We start from the raw sequence: 11,988 nt of genomic DNA, 5'->3' as shown, positions 1-11,988 counted from the left end.
ATTGATTGTTAGGGATATTTGCAAGACAAAATCCAATGAGTCACTACAATGCACGCATCTCGAAGCGACCTAGGGGTGGTCAATGAATGGCTAGGGTTAACGAGGGAGGGTTAGGCAGCCAAAGGAGTGTTCCTTTGAGAGAGACTAGTGGGTTGGGTGGTAACGAAACAATGTTTGAAACCCAATTAAACGAAGACCTAAGGTTTATGCAGTTGCTTCAGGAGGATGGTTGGGGGGGCTCATTGAGTGAGGGTCAGTCAATTGAGAACATAGGATTGAGCCAGTCGAACATCCCTTTCTAAATGAGTGTTGTTCCGGGTGTTTCCTTCATACAGCCAAGACCCCAACCTGCATCAGTTTCCCCATTGATTCCCCAAGGCTTCAGGCCTCCTCGCATGGGGGCTTCTATGACCATGCCCGCATTGAATGTTAGGCCTTCTCTTCTGTCCACTGCCCCATCTATTGTTCCATTGCATCCTCCTGTGATCTCATCTAGTGAGTTGACCAAGGGGGCTAAACGCCCTCATGTGGCGATACCAGTGTGGGACGAGACCGCAACATTGACCTTGCTTAAACACTACGAAGATCGATGGTCTCAAGTGAACAAAGGCAATTTGAAACCGAAAGACCGGGAGGAAGTTACATTGCAATTAAACAATGAGGTCACTAGCACCTTTACACTAGAGCAAGCCAGGAACCACATTGACACTCTTAGAAAAAAATATAAAAAAGAAAATTTTTAAAAAACAACCACTGGGGGGTAAGGTCCTTATGGGAATACTTTGAGGTGGTCGACACTTTGTGGTCATCCACTCCATGATGTGTTGGGATTTTGGGAGCCTTTGATAGTGCTAGCTCGCAAAGCACTCATGCAGGGAGTCGGGGCACTCAACAGGGAGATGGCTGTAATGATGGACAGGATGAGGGGGAGGGAGAGATTGGTGGGGAGACAGGGGGCGAGGGTGGAGGCGAGGGTGAGACTATTGTAGAGGAGATTGCGAGTGTGGCAAGTGCAACGGATGCGGGGGATGCAACACGAATCCCTCAGGTCCAAGACCTTCCTGTAGTTAAAGTGCAAAAATTGAATGAGCCCAAATGCACATCGCTAGGATCTATTGCCAAAGTGCTCGGGGAGGGGATGAAAGGGATAGCCCAAACAATGAAAGACTGCGAGAAGGAGCGGGCTGCCCAAGAGGAAAGATTGTTGAAGCTCAGGATGGACGAGGAGGCTCGATGAATGGAGATGTACATAAAATTTCAACTGGACCTCGCAAAGATTGTCACCAAACCCAAGGTACTTTACTAATCGCCATAAAATTGTTTCAAGGGAGGGAGGAATTAAATGGAATCAAACTTCTACTTGGTATTATTCTTTAATGCGTTCTTTTGTTTTTTGGAAATGTAGGATGGATGATATTGATGCAGCTGAACTGCTTCTTTTGTTGTTGCTAAATCTGCATCTTGTTTCCCCTAGTGAGGAAGACCCAGGGTAGGATCGTAGGAGGCATAGAATGCAATCTATGTATTTTTGCTTGATTGATTGTGTAGTCTGTTGCATTGCATCCATGTTTGGTTTGATAGAGGAGGGTTTGATTGGGATGGAGCCACGAATGTGGTGGTGCTTCCCTAGGCACATGTCATCCACTCAATTGTTTGGACATCAGGGCAAGTAAACTGTCAAGCTATTTTTAGGATGTATGTATTATAGGATGTCTTACGAGGCATTTCATGATATGAAAGAATTGATCTTGCCCCATCTCCTGTGTCCTGATGTGCATGGATGGTCTAGGGTTCCAATCCAAGTTGATCAAGCACTTGGTTGCATGCTATGGAGACTTGCACATGGCCATTCCGCAAGAACTTTATGTCAATTATTTGGGATGGGAGATTCTACCATTAGAAAGTACACCAACCTTATCATTAGAGCACTCACCACTCAGGAGATGCTTGTCTGGACCCACTTAGAAACGCCTTAGGGAAGGCGATTAGCAAAGATCATAGAAGATTTTCAGGACATTACGTACCTACCGAACATGTGTGGTGCAAGTTGATAGCACTCACATAAAGCTTGCATGCAAGCCTCAAGGCGACTTTTTTCCTGCACAGTATATTAGTCGCCATGGATTCCTTCTTCAGGGCATTGTTGACTCCAGAAAAATATTTTGGAATGTGGTTTCTAGTGCCCCAGGAGACACACACGACTCCACAGTCTTCAATGGGTCTACAATATATGCTCAAATGAAGCGGAACGAGGTTTTGAATACGCCTCTTGTAGAAGTGAGCGGCTTGAGAGTGAGGCCGTATATTGTGGGGGTTTCAGCATATAAGCCAACGAGTTTTCTTCTCAAAGCTTATAAATACAAAGGCAAGCAAGACCTGCCACAGAAGAATGTTTTTGATAGACATGTTGCAAAGGGTAGGGTTAAGGTTGAGAATGCATTTGGTATAATAAAAAACCGATGGTGCATTCTCCTTGACCTTAATGTAAATCTTCCTTTTTCTCCCTTGGTTATTAACGCTTGCTGTGTATTGCACACTGGCGTGCGATGACGCGTCAGTGCACGGCAGGTCTAAGAATGCACACGGCACTATATACAGATTTCAATAGGTGAATCGCGCAAAATTGAGAGTGCGAATCTTAATGTGTGCATTGATTGGACGAATAAAACAAACTTGTTTTTTTGTGTGTTCTGCAAGAATAGCTGGATCTGACGGTACGCTTTTTTATTTTTGCATTGTTGCATGTTTCTACTTGTGTGCATACTGTATCAAATGCTTGTTTTGCATGTTTTATGGACTCATGTGTTTCAATGTTTGTTTGTGTGTGCTATTTGATTGATGTATGCTTGCATGCCATTTTTTAAAAAAAGCATTCTATCCTTGAAAGGCTTCGGCAACCTTCGAGGAGAACCTGTGCATGGCCTATGGAAGGGCTGGGTTCGAACCCCAAGTGACTTTGACGGAGTGGATCTCCCCCCATAGCACGCGTCTACGCAACTAAAAATAAAAAAACTCAATAAATATTTTTTAGGGAGACCTGGGGCTTATTGTCTCCGTCCGGCCACTATCCATGTGCTCAAAGCTCTGGGTGGCCTGACGGCCGACCACCAATTGGGCGTCAACCTGCTATCATGTGCTCAATATCGTCAGCCAGCTGGAGTATATTCTTGGAATGAAGGAGTCGTTGTACGGCGGCCATCCGGCCTCATGCTAAGTCTATCTCTCTCTCTCTTTCCCCCCAGGCAGCATCAAGCCATCGGCCTGGGGCTGTAAAGATGTTGAGCTATCAAATTGGCGATAGACACAACATGGAGGGAAGCTAGAGGGAAAGCTTGAGGGATGTTGGACACGCTTCCAAGTCTATGTTTACAAGGGGCTCAAAATCCAGAATTTGCGATGATGCAGGCTGCAATAAGGGCTCTAACAATCAGGTAATTGGGGTCTTCCGCAGTGCAATTACGGGCAACGTGGGAGGTCACCGCCGCCTGTACATCCGTTGATCAGGCATCTGTACATGGCCGAGCCTGGAAGGAAGCAGACTTCCCATCTCTTATGGCACACACATACATTTGTACGGACAAAGCTGGAGTAATTTCATGATGCTCCATTCTGATGGATGTAAATTTTTAGGCTCTATTTCTTTCCTTGAGTGCAGCTTCTCTTCTAGCATCTATTTCTATTCTACGAGGGAGAGCCTTTTTCACACGTGCCACATGGTGCAGCAAGAAACATGCTTCAAACAAGGAAGCACCATCTTGCATGAGCCAAGTCCAAAGGGCAAAGATTTTTGTCTCCATGGGAATTCGTGACCAAGAGGTTGGCATGCACAATTGGAATAGGCTAGCGAGGGGGAGTTAAAGAGCCAAAGGGAGCTAAAGAGCCTATCTAAATAGGAGAGAGAGAGGGAAGGAGAGAGACATATGCTTTGTAGCCCAAACTACCTGCTCATTTTAACTCAAAACCTCAAGGTTTTGTGCCTTCTCCAAGCTAGTCTTGTTTCCTCGCAATGACACTTGGTTACAATTTTTGGATATCCTACCCAAATGGCCATTTTTTCCAATCACCAATTCAACCTCTAGCCACCACCTCCAGCCTTACATGCCTTTGGCCAACATAGCTTGCTCCACTGTGTGCATACCCCGCCACTCCCGTTACATGCTAAGGGCTAAGCCGGTGTGGCAGAGGCATCTACATTGGGTGTGACAACGAGGGAAGCCCAACAACAAGCCATAGCTATGAACAATATTAAGCCGAAGAATCTCTGGGCTGAAGGCATGCAACTACTCAGAGCTAGATCTCTTTTTGCGACAAGCTACATCATGTACCACCAGCACGTCAACTCCAAGTGGTAATCGCCTACCACTAGCAGGTCGACTTAACGTACATGGTAGTAGGCCATATGCAGCCCAAAATTTTGGCCCCTCCCCTAGCCACGGGTGATAACTCCTTCCTCCGGCAAGTGTGTCCTACAGCCCCAACCAAAGAGAGAGAGAGAGAGAGAGAGAGAGAGAGAGAGAGAGAGAGAGAGAGAGAGAGAGAGAGAGAGAGAGAGAGAGAGGTGTTTCCGCCATGCAAACTTGCCTGGCACATTGGCATCCTTGATGCCTAAGACCTTATGCATTGCCTGTCACTTTATGGACTTAAATGTAGGTGCACTTCCAACATTTAATTTGAGCCCCGAATTGCGAGCACACCGAAGCCAGTCTAGAGCCATCTCCCGGCCCGTAGCCGAAGAGTGCAGCGTCTCTTCTTCTCTTCAATCCAAGAGAGAGCTCAACAAGTTCTCTATGCCTTCCTTTCTCACATGAGTCAGATTCACATCAATGCTCTCCTACTGGTAGAGCTTGCGTTACGGAGTCGTGTATGATGCATTTTCATATTAGAGAAAGAAAAAGAGAGAGATCGTGGCCTTACAGGTCGTTCAGGGACTTTGTTAGTAACTCTCTCTTTATCCCCCCCTCCCCAAGATGAACAATTTCAAATCAATCCAGTGGACCTGATGGTGGCCGAGATTGGCTTGCGAGGAAGCTTAATGAGATAGGTGGGTGGTACATGTACCCTTTCTTGGATGCTCTACAAGTAGAGCTTGTGTTACGTCGCATATGATGCGTTTTCATATTGGAGAGAGAGAGAGAGAGAGAGAGAGAGAGAGAGAGAGAGAGAGAGAGAGATTTTATTATCGTCCTTGGAGGTCAAATATGACGTATGGGACCAAAGTTACATGTGATGTGGCTGATGAGTGACTCTCGATGCTCCAAAATTGTGGCAATGAGAGTTGCAATGGAGAGCCCACACTGTGGCTGGGAGAGAAAAGTGTGTAGGTCTAAGTCATGGCTGAAAATGTGAGAGAACCATGTCCAGATGTGACCAAAATCTCAGTACTCTAGTAGTGTGTGATACTCAGACTCTCAAGCTTGCAGTGAGCATAATGTGCACAGTCAATTTACTCTTCTCCATTGCCCCAACACCCTGTCTCGCATCAAATGGAATGGGAGCTAAGCCGAATGTCTACGATAGTGCGTATCACCAACAAGAGGATAGGCTCAAGCATGTAAGTGTGAGTACGATTTCCTATTTCAGCAAAGAACATGGTTTTGTAGTTGAGGGCAATATAGGTAGTGTGATGTATGAAGAGTGACCCACAGGATTTCTCCCAATCCGTAATACATTTGCCTTGTAGAAAAGATTCATTCACTTGGGAGTCAATTGAAGCATCATGTAGCAAGTGTAATGCATCCCATGTCCCAACCATTTCTTTAAGTCTTGCATCGAGCCCATGCTCAAGATCTTGCTTTTATGCATCTTTTGAACTTTTTTGCTTGCTTTCCATGCAATTGTAGGAATTCGATCTGAGGGGTTTTGACGCATCTTTATCATGTACTCCACAATCCTTTCCATGCCCATAACCTCAATTGGAACAGATCCCGACTCAAGGAGTAGAAGCATATATGGTGTCTGTGTCTTAACTTTGAGAAAGTTTGTAAGAAAACGCTTTTGGACATTCTCAAACTCTTTCCAAGTAGACTTTGAGATGCTCCCGTCCCACACTTCAACTCCATAAAGAAGAATCGATGTCACCAATGCATCAAAAAGGTACTTCTTGAGAACTCAACACTTGATGTTTCCCACCCTCAAATACATTCTCTCTTTCCCATCTCCAAACAACACATAGCACATTCATGTCACTTGTGATTGGACGGAACCTCAAGCCCAAGGTACTTAAATCTCTCAACAACTTCAAGTGTCTCATTGTTGTACACAATGCATGGCTTCTTCTTATGGTTGGTTTTCACAAGCATAACCTTTGTTTTGGATTCATTCACAATCAGCCCACTATGCAAGCAAAAGTTCTCAATGACAACCATAAGCTTTTATGCATCTTCTAAAGTGTGTGCTAGAAGCACTACATCATCCGGATACAACAAAAGCATGATTACCGAATTGAAAATGGTGACCTCTTCAATTCCTTCTTCTTGCATAAAGTCAAGTACCATTTGCTCCAATTGATCAATGCATAGACCAAAGAGAGTTGGTGACAACGGATATCCTTGTTTAACCCCAATAGTGCTTACAAAATTTCTGAAATTCCTCTTCCCATGCACAATTGACACATCACCTTCTCATAGATTCTAGAAACAACAAGTATAAACTCACTTGGCACTTAGAGTTCTTCCATCCTTCTCCACAAATTATCATGTGGAATCATATCAAAGTGTTAACCCTCACGGCTCACGGACACCCCATCACCTACGACGGATGTGTATTATGTATTTGGTAGAGTCAGGTATCGGGCTTGTCGGACCAATAGGAAAAGGGTAAGAGTGATCGCCGATGAGAGGCGAACTCTAACCGGGACATTCAAGGGATTAGTTGGCTAAGCATGGGCGCCCAAGTGTGAATGGGGTGAGCTCATATAAAAGCCAACTAAACCTAAAATTCACTCATTCTCTCATTTGTGCAATAGAAGAGTGCTCTTGCTCCATCTCCATCTCCATCTTCTTCTTCTTCACCTCCTTGTGTGTGTGTGTGTGTGTGTGTGTGTGTGAGAGAGAGAGAGAGAGAGATTGTGTGTGTGATCGAGCATTGCTACGAAGGCACGGCGGCGGCGAAGTGGTTGAGCGCGGCACGTCTGCAGCTTCTTCTTCATCGCGGCGAGGAATCCACCACGAAGGCGAGCGTAGAGCGGTGAGTGACACACCCTTTTCTCTCTTGAGCTTGCTAGATTAGTCTTGTTGTGTGCTTGGAGCCATTTGTGGCTCGCACACGGTGTATCGGCAAGTCCCTTGCTTCGACAGTGCAGCAAGGAGCGCACATTTTTGGCGCCGCTGTCGGGGAATCGCCCTGCACTAAGCTCAAGAGGCACTTTGTGCTTCTCCTATGAGTTGTTTGTAGTAGGAAAGAAGAGGAAGAGGAAGAGGAATGAGTTGTTTTTCTGCAAGTTGTTAATTTCTGTGTTGTCTGCAAGTTCTATGATTTCTGCATAATGTTGTGTTTTCTGTTTGCACACAGTCTTTGCACAATTAGTAGTCGTTAGCTTGTTTGCAGTGAATGAATAAGTAGGAAGGCAGTTAGCAATTTCTGCTTGCACACGGTCTGTACACAGTTTTCTGTCAAGGTTTGCCTGCACACAGTCTTTGCACAGTAAGGTAGTGAGAGAGGAAGTAGGTGGACAGTTAGCTCACTGTCAGTAAGCAGTTAACAGATGAGTCAGTGGTTAGCAGCACTGTTAGTAAGTAGATAAGGTAGTGAGCTGTCTGTGAGCTGTGAGCTGTTGACTGGGAGGTTAGGTAGGTGACAGTGTGTGTGGCTAAGAAAGGGTCACCTCAACCGCGCGGTCAAAAAACAATTTATAAAAAAAAACACCAAAAATATTTAGCGTGAGTGACTGGGGGCCTACACTCAAATTTTGATCGGGATCAGGATCATTTTCCCAAGCCCAAGCCCAAGCCCAGGCCCAGGCCCAGGTCTCAGTCCTATGATATATACTAGACTCACTTTTATATATATACCCTACCCCCTCAAGAGGGAATGAGAGCATGTGGGGCAAGTCCTCCACTCTCCTCCCTTCTCTTCCCACTTGCACCCTTAGACTTTTTAATTTGAGCCTAGTTCCCTACTAGAAATTGACGGTTTTAGGGATTCCGAGGGCATAAAGTGACCAAACGGAGGGCTGTAAATCACGGCACGTCCCTCTGACCGAGACGCTCATTTTGAGCTATCATACGTTCTATTCTATAGCTGGGTCAGAAAAAAAGGACCAAAAAATCCAAAAAAAAAACTTGGGTTGCAAAACACCCAAAAATACTACGTGAGCAGCCTTCACGGGCACTCACTGACACTTCTAGGGGATCCAAGTCATATGAACCTACGCTCTGGACGAGTGTTAGAGCACGAGCATATTGGTAGTGCCTCCATTTATGAGGGCACCCATTATTCCTCCACCCTAGGTTCTGGACCTTCGGCCGGGACTCAAGGTAGCGCGACCCAAGATCCTCATATCGCGTCTAGTGATTCTTCCTCTGACTACGAAGTCATGGAGGGGTATCCTACACCAAACCCTGATAGTTCAAGTCAAGACATGCATGCCATGGGCACACGGCCCGGGTCCAGCGTGTTTAGCCGCTTAAAACAGACTCTTAGTAGAGCTACTCGCTCCGAACATGCGGTTAATGAAATAAATGAAGGGAGTGGGGAAGTAAATTCGTCATTCATGCATAAAATAGACCCTATGCTTCTTGAGAGTGTGCATGTGAATGTTCCATCCACTGCACCTCCTGATCCTTTAGGACTATCTCCCTCTGAGGTTCTACTACCCGATGGTAGGAGTCTTGCCGAAGTGCAAGAGATCGAACGCTATATGCAAGCAACAAGGGAGAGGGAAATTGAGAACCTACGAAGGCTAGAACAAAGTCGAGCCCTGAAAGCAAAGGCTCCTATGACAACAATCATGCTAGCCGAGCAACCGAGTGCTCCCAAGGTAGCAGTCACGGAGGGGCAAGCTATGGGGAGCAATAATGCTTCCACTTCAAGGGAAACCTCCAGTACGCCAGGCCTAGATGGGATATTCCTAAACAAAAATTGGAAGTATGACCTACAAGTAGAATCTTTAACTGATCGGTACACAGGACACACCTATCATGTGGGTTGGTTAGCTGTTCTACAATCCACATTGGGTGCTACTAGCATAGATGAGCAACAATAGAAAGTCTGTGATGTCCTCCATAGGATTGTCGAGTTAGAAAGACAGAACACAGAGATCAACATGCCTTCAACAGGCCTAATGAGATTCTTGGATACGGGAAAGGCCAACCAACCAACCCTGTCACAAATGGAGACTCCCTCAGTGAGCCCCATTGATCCTCCATATGTTGTTTCGCCAGGAGCCTCAGTACAATCTGAGCCCACAAGTGGCAGCTTTACCTTCCCAGATCTAGCTCATCTTTCTCTTAATGACGCTACGGCTACCATGCATATCCCAGTGGTGAGAATGACAAGAAATACACCATGGAGTTCATTTGTTAATACTGCGCCGATGCCTAGTAGCACAGTGCCCCCAACTATACCTACATGTATGTATCAATCATGTGCACGTGTCGTACCTCATCCTCATGTAGCTCCTACACCTCCGATTATTCCAAGAGCTTACAATCCACAATGGCATTATCGAAGCTCTTATACAAGTGGAGCCATGCCATTTAATAATAACATGCCATATCAGGCACCCCCTATGCCTAGGGCCACGCTTGTAAACTTTGGACCACCGTCTGGTACACCACCATACGAAATATGAGACCCAAGAGCCGCGCGTATGCCAAGGCCAAGGCCAAATCCCATCTCACATGTTGTTCCAGGAGCACATACACCCATTATACCTGCTCAAATAGGAGATTTGGCAGCATTTTCTCAAACTATCGGTCGCTCTATTGCGGAAAACATGCGTAGTGCACCTGATAGAGAGCCTAGGAGCAAGGCAGTTCAAGTAGCTAAGCTCACACAGAAATTCAGTGGAGACGGAGATGCTAGAAAGCATATGGAAGTCTTTGAACATGTGTGCGATTCCTTGGAAGAGCACAATGAGCTACATAAGTGTAAGGCTTTGAGTTTGACCCTAAGCGGAAAGGCTGGAGATTGGTATAGAACCTTAAGAGTAGAAGAGAAAACGATCTACTCTACTCTTAGGAGATTGTTCTTGAAAGAGCACATACGAGAGGGAGTACTTTGGGGTGTAGACTCTCAGGTCCAGAAAGCCCAACGAGAAGAAGGTGAATCCGTGAGAGACTTCATTAGTCGCCTAAAGAATTTGAATTCTCGATGCAATCCGAACGCGCGATTCAACAACAACCAATTGCTCAATAGATTCATTAGGGGACTACGACATGAAAGTATCTATAATGGCCTAGTCATTAGAGGTATCACTACTTGGGAAGCAGTCACCATGAATGCAATCCAATTGGAGGATAATTTAATGATTGCAGGAGAAAGAGTGTCTGCCGAGCCGAAGTCTAGTAGCTCGCAAGCGTCAGGGCATGAGCCAATGAAGATAAAGCCAATCGTGAAAGAGAAAACGATATCTGAGATGACTTTGGCAGATCTCACCAAGGCGATCCAAGAAAGCCTTAGGGGTAATAGTGCTCCACAAAACACTCATATGTATCCAAGAAGGGAGCAACAATGGTGCTCAATTTTCTTGGGCCCACATACTACGAGTGAATGCCCTACTTTTAGAGTAAAGTTTAACGGGACTTGTAACGCGTGTGGTAGGTATGGCCATCAAGCGAAGGATTGCCTAATGCTTAAACGCATCATGGAAAATAGACCGCCTATAGCTTGGGCAGACTCACCTCGAGTTCCTGCATTGATGCCTACCCCACCCATGGAGCAACAGTTGCCATTACAGCACATGGTCCCTAGAACCCAAAATGTGGTCCAAACCACACCGTTGCCACCTCCAGTGCTAGGACCGCAACTTCCTCATCCAAGAGTTACACCTATGAACCAAATAGGTTGCGAGTCATCTAGTACTTATGTAGATTGCGAAGAGGACATAGACTCTAGTATCACCTATGGAGTCGACATGCTTGAGGAGTGTCCCATGTACTATATGGAAGACCATTGGGGACAAATCAAACCGGTATATCAACCTACTGCGCTAGCAGCAAGAGGCCAAAACATTAATAGTTTTACCAAGAGACCACCTCTTCAGTGCTACGAATGTGGTGGACCACATCGAGTAGTTGAGTGCCCCATTAGAATGCAAAGGAATGCCGCACTAATGCAAACAAGTCAAGGAAGTGCATTGGCAATGCCAATACTCACTTGTAATAGTTGTGGCATAGATCATTTGATCGCACAGTGTCCTAACAATCCAAACGCACCGAAAATCACACCATTGAACATAATAGAGATTGTTGATGGGACACCACCAACTATAAACATAACAACAGTGAATGCACTCACACGGTCGATGCTCCAAAAGCAAAATTACATCCTCGAAGAGAGGGATGCTGCATCCATTGGCCGAGCGAGAAAGAAGAAAACACGAAGAAAGAAATCCCTTAATGCTTCTAGCTCAAAACCTAGTTCAAAGACTTACATAGGGACAGGAGAGGATCCCGTGTATATGAATGACCCTGAGGATGACTCAGATTCGATAGAGACCACGGAGACCAAAACTGTTACTACAAAGGAAAAAGCCAGTGAGGAGGATCACGAGAGAGAATTACGACGAACACCAAAAGAGTATTCAAGGTTAAACCACCCAGTTGCGAACCCCCAAGATAAGCCACGAGAGACAAAAAATGAGGATTGCAAGAGAAAGATTGGAACCTATCCAAACCCAATAGTGGAAATTGAACGAGTCCAACAACTGAGGGGTTTGGTGGAAGAAACTCAACGAACATTAGAACCTGAACCCAAACATATCCAGATGTCGGACACAGTGTTTCCCACACAAGTTCAACCTCACAAGAACTACAGGCCGTTAGCTAT

At 45.6% G+C, this 11,988-nt stretch overlaps 1 pseudogene; it reads left to right on the top strand.

The window, feature by feature from the left end:
• The first annotated feature begins 589 nt into the window (after nucleotides 1-589).
• Nucleotides 590-2,550, top strand: LOC147432618 (uncharacterized; annotated as a pseudogene).
• Nucleotides 2,551-11,988: the final 9,438 nt, after the last annotated feature.

Source organism: Adiantum capillus-veneris, chromosome 20 (assembly GCF_014529385.1).
Source record: "Adiantum capillus-veneris isolate H3 chromosome 20, ASM1452938v2, whole genome shotgun sequence".
Taxonomy (NCBI): Eukaryota; Viridiplantae; Streptophyta; class Polypodiopsida; order Polypodiales; family Pteridaceae; genus Adiantum; species Adiantum capillus-veneris.
Note: the sequence above shows the minus strand (reverse complement) of the source record. Positions and strands in the feature narration are given on the sequence as shown.